Genomic DNA, 5,619 nt, shown 5'->3' with positions numbered 1-5,619 from the left:
CGCCCTTTGGTAGTTGACTTAGCTAATTGCTGTCAGGTCGTTCTCCACAGTTCCTAGTTAAAAGTACTTGCAAATTGTAGCTGCCCGTCAAAGAAGCAAGAGGTAAGGAATTACTGATGTGCCAAAAGGAGAGACCTTCATTTCTAAAAATTTGGTGTAGTTGTAGTTTCATCTAAGCTTTAAGTGTTCTCTAAAGCAGACTATGTTCCTGTACCCAACATATGTTATCATACAGAGTTATAATTGCTTACCCATTGCTGTGAATGAATGGTCTGAATCTTTTTTTTAGAGAAAAGGTAATACTACTTCTGTCGTTTTAAAAGTCCTGTGGTTTATGGAAGAATAGTGTTGCTTTATTTTCAGCAGAGGGACAGACGTAGAGAAGAGTGTAAAGGTTGGTTAAATACAGAACATTTTAAAAAGGTATTGTCATAGAGTTGTAGAGTAGCTTCTTTCAAAGTCTGTTTTCTATTTGCCTGGCTTTCTGCCAGGAATTATTTGATTGACTCATAGAACAACCAGCCCACCGGTGGGAGGCGTTTTCCATCCAATCCCAGAGGTCCCTATTACGGATTTGTTTTGTTTTTGTGTAGGCAGAGCACAGCTGAAAGCACCAGCAGTATATTCCAGAAATTTGTCATTTCATTGCTTGCAGGGCAAGTAGGAGTGGACAGCAAGACAAGATAGAGGAAGATTAGACACAAAGAACAATTTAGAGTCCTGTTTATTTTGCAGCACACTTGGGGCAAGGTGAATTTGCCATATGTTTTCATTAAAAGGATAAAGTATAAACCCTGTTACTTGAACTTGGCTCACGGGCTTAGTTGCTCCACGGCATGTGGGATCCTCCCAGACCAGGGCTCAAGCCCATGTCTCCTGTGTTGGCAGGCGGATTCTTAACCACTGCACCACCAGGGAAGCCCATTGAACATATTTTTAATAAAGCAGAAACCATGCTGTTAAATGTGAATGTATATGTTTTTTGACATATATGTACTTTTTGAACCAAGATTTATACACCAAATGTTAAAGTTTGCTTTGTTGCACAGTTAACCTCGTACTCCATCATCAAAACTTGAATTAAAAAAAAAAAAAAGAGTATGCTGAGTATATGGAAGTCTTGACACAGGAAACTCCCTGTGTCAAGTTTCCACTTTTGTAGTTCTCATTTGGTTATTGTAGTGGTTCTCAAACTTTTTGCTTTCAGAACCCTTTGTACTCAAAAATGATTTAGGGTCCTAAACAGCTTTTGTTTATGTGGGCTACATCTATCATATTTACTGTTTGAGAAGTTAGAACTGAGAAATTTAAAAAATATTTATTAATCTATTAAAAATAAACTTATTGTATGTTGACATTTTTAAGTGAAAAATCAGTTTTTCCCCCAAATAAGAAATATTGGAATAAGAAATATTCTCATCTCTGCCTCTGCATTCAGTCTGTTATGCTATGTTTTCTGGTGAAGTATGTAAAGGAAAGGCAGTCTCACACACATACATAGTAGGAAAAGGGAGGAATAGTTTGTCTTTTCAGATAGTTGTGGATATTCTATACCGAAGTGATAGTTTCTTAAGACTAGTCAAAATAGAATCTGAAACCTCATCAATGAACTTTTCTATTTTTACATTAAGAGCCATTGGTCTCCCTTGCACTTTGAATCAATATTTTACCCATGTGTGATTTTGTGACATGGTGCATTAGTCATTTGGAAAATAATGGTTCACTGAATTACGCAGCTCTTCCAAGTATTGATGCATTTCATTATACAATATTAAAGTATCCACATTTGTTAATATCACTAATCTCTTCAGAAAAGTCTTAAGATTGGGAAGTTATTACGTTCATTGTAGTGGACACACATATTCTAAAATACGAGGTTTTGGGATTTCACTGGCAGTCCAATGCAGGGCATGTGAGTTTGATCCCTGGTGGGGGAACTAAGATCCCTTATGCCACATGTTACTACAGCCTAAATAAATAAATAAGACGTCTTAAGCAGCAGCTAGAAATTTATCACTGGCAAAAAATACTGTCAGTTGTTTCTCTTGAAATGAAGAACTCACTGTTCATTTTGAAGAAAATGTACACTAAATGGCCAAGTCTTCTTCTTCTTCTTCTTTTTTTTTTTTTGGCCACACCATGTTGCTTGCAAGATCTCAGTTTCCCGACCAAGGGACGCGGCAGTGAAAGGCCAGAATCCTAACCACTAGGCCATCAGGGAACTCCTTGTCCAAGTCTCATTAACCCATTTTATCAGTCTTTCAAGTAAAAATGATGGTCTGAGAAAATGTGGCTACTTCACTTCATTTCATAACTCACACAATCACAAGTGCTTTTCCTTTATACAGCCCTAGTATGTAACAGAAGTCTATTATTCATGCTTCTCTTCTTGTCATACAGAATGTTAAAAAGACATGTATTCATGGGTGGAAGTTTAATAAAATTAATTTTTATTGCATCATCAAGGATATTATTTTTTAAATTTATTTATTTATTTATTTTTGGTGTGTTGGGTCTTCGTTTCTGTGCGAGGGCTTTCTCCAGTTGAGGCAAGCGGGGGCCACTCTTTATCGCGGTGCGCGGGCCTTTCACTATCGCGGCCTCTCTTGTTGTGGGGCACAGGCTCCAGAGGCGCAGGCTCAGTAGTTGTGGCTCATGGGCCCAGTTGCTCCACGGCATGTGGGATCCTCCCAGACCAGGGCTCGAACCCCTATCCCCTGAATTGGCAGGCAAATTCTCAACCACTGTGCCACCAGGGAAGCCCATCAAGGACATTCTTAAGTTAAACTGGTTTGCTTGTATTGTTTAGCCTCCATGTGTTTGTATTTTTTACAGATCTTTTCCTGTAATTGATATCTAGTCTCATAGCGTTGTGGTCGCAAAAGATCCTTGATACGATTTCAATTTTCTTAAATTTACCAAGGCTAGATTTGTGACCCAAGATATGATCTCTCCTGGAGAATGTTCCATGAGCACTTGAGAAAAATGTGTATTCTGTTGTTTTTGGATGGAATGTCCTATAAATATCAATTAAGTCCATCTTGTTTAATGTATTATTTAATGCTTGTGTTTCCTTATTTATTTTCATTTGGGATGATCTGTCCATTGGTGAAAGTGGGGTGTTAAAGTCGCCTACTATGATTGTGTTACTGTCAATTTCCCCTTTTATGGCTGTTAGTATTTGCCTTATGTATTGAGGTAGGGAGCGCAGAGTCTTAACCACTGGACCGCCAGGGAAGTCCCCTAAGCCCTTCTTGATTTATTTAATTAACATTGAGCCTGACCTCTCTAGCTTTGTTCTAGTGCTTGTGTACTCTTGCCAAATAAAAAAGGAAAACTTAATTTATCCAAAAATTTTTATATGACTATTTTTGTCTTGAGGCCAGGGGATTTGATAAATATAGCATGGAGTGAGAGAGTATGTGAGTATATCCTTTTGGGTTTTTTTTGGCCGTGCCATGCGGCTTGTGGGATCTTAGCTCCCTGACCAGGGATAGAACCTGGACCCCTAGCAGTGGAAGCGGGGAGTCCTAACCACTGGACCGCCAGGGAATTCCCAACATATCCTTTTTTAAAAGTAATTTTTTTCATATTTTTATTACTTCTTGATCTTAAGTTACAGTATGTGTGTGATTTATGTATTTTCTTATGTCTGGATTTACTGTTCTTGTGTTATGCTTGCCTTCTAAGCAATAATGTTTCAGAGTTTGTGTGTGCTTCTTTAGGTTTATTCATTTGAAATAATGTTCTTATCCTTTTCGTTTGATAGTTCAGAGAAGATAGTGAACAACATGCAGCTTTTATTCCACTGAGCCAAAGTTCATTGACTTATGTTATCAAGAGAGCCATTAGAAAGATAACGACATACTCTTGAAATAAATGTAGTGTGATCTCTGATGTGATTATAGGAAATTTGCCACAGTATTTGTAAAGGAAGATGAAATATGGGACGTTTTGTTTTTTTAATTTGTTCAAATGAAAATCAGAGCATCTACTTAAAAGAATATGGCCAAATGAATGAATTATGAAGAAGCTGGTCCTAACCTAAATTGTTGGTTCTCGTTTTGGCACATAGTTTCCATTATCTTAAGTTTAAAGACAGAGACGGAGACAGACAAATGCAGAAGAGGGGTGGAAGGGGTAAAGGGAAAGACAGGAAAAGCCAGATAGAACTAAACTGGAAGAAAACCTTTATTAAATCATAGAATTTTAAACCTGTATCTTTATTATAGTTTGATATTTCTCAGTTTTTACTGTCAAGGACCTTCACCCTCTCACACATCACATGTTCCGAATGAGTTTGCCATATTTATCAAGTACCAGTTTTTTCCATTTTTGTTAATCAGTCATTACTTTCAATCACTATTAGATAATCTCTGCTACATGTTGTTGCATATATCGATAGTTCATTCCTTTTTTTATTACCGAGTAGTATGCGGTTGTCTAGATGTACCACAATTTGTTTATCCATTCACCTATTTTATACACACACACACACACACACACACACACACACCCATATACATACATACATACATACATACATACATACATACATACATATATATATATATATATATTTAGGCTGCGTTGGGTCTTCTTTGCTCCACACGGGCTTTCTCTAGTTGCAGTGAGCGGGGCCTACTCTTCGTTGCTGTGTGCGGGCTTCTCACTGTGGTGGCTTCTCTGTGGAGCACAGGCTCTAGGTGTGCGGGCTTCAGTAGTTGTGGCACACGGGCTCAGTATTTGTGGCTCGCGGGCTCTAGAGCACAGGCTTAGTAGCTGTGGTGCACGGGCTTAGCTGCTCCGTGGCATGTGGGATCTTCCTGGACCAGGGCTCAAACCCGTGTCCCCTGCATTGACAGGCGGATTCTTAACCACTGCGCCACCAGGGAAGCCCTCCATTCCCCTATTGATGGGCATTTGGATTGTCTACAGCTTTCGGCTATTACAAATAAAGCTGTGATGTAAAGCTTTTCTTTACAGAAGTCCACTAACAAATGTAGAAGGAATGGGAACTTCCCTGGTGGTACAGTGGTTGAGACTCCACGCTCCCAATGCATGGGGGCCTGGGTTTGATCCCTGGTCAGGGAAGTAGATCCCACATGCATGCTGCAACTAAAAGATCCTACATGCCACAACTAAGACCCAGTGCAGCCAAATAAACAAATACATATATTTTTTTAAATGTAGAAGGAATGATAGAACTCGAAAATCTCATTTAGTAACCATGATAATAGTTGATTCAGCCAAGAAACATCAATAAATGTTACAACTAGTAGGTAAAACTTTGAGGAACAGCTATATTACTTTCCTAGAGGTGCTGTAACAAATTAGCACAAATTGGGTGCTTAAAACCACAGGAATTTATTCTCTCATGGTTCTGGAGGCCAGAAGTCTGAAATCCAGGTGTCAGCAGTGTTGATTCCTTTTTGGAGGTTCTGAGGGAGAATCTGTTCCATGCTCTCCCCTAGGTGGCTGGCAGCAATCCTTGTCATTTCTTGGCTTGTAGATGCATCACCCAGTCTCCACTGTCTTTATATTGCCTCCTCTGTGTCTTCTCCCCTGCTCTTCTCTTTTTTTTTTTTTTTTTTTTTTTTTTTTTGGTCGGGGGCCTTC

At 38.9% G+C, this 5,619-nt stretch overlaps 1 protein-coding gene across 1 annotated transcript in view; it reads left to right on the top strand.

Moving 5' to 3' along the window:
- The window catches only part of PPM1D (protein phosphatase, Mg2+/Mn2+ dependent 1D), a 51,275-nt gene that overhangs the window by 1,485 nt on the left and 44,171 nt on the right, over positions 1-5,619 (top strand). The window lies entirely within an intron of this gene.

The sequence above is a fragment of the Neophocaena asiaeorientalis genome, unplaced genomic scaffold (genome assembly GCF_003031525.2).
Source record: "Neophocaena asiaeorientalis asiaeorientalis breed wild unplaced genomic scaffold, Neophocaena_asiaeorientalis_V1.1 scaffold327, whole genome shotgun sequence".
Lineage (NCBI taxonomy): Eukaryota > Metazoa > Chordata > Mammalia > Artiodactyla > Phocoenidae > Neophocaena > Neophocaena asiaeorientalis.
The sequence above is the reverse complement of the archived record's forward strand: the minus strand, read 5'-3'. Positions and strand labels throughout refer to the sequence as shown.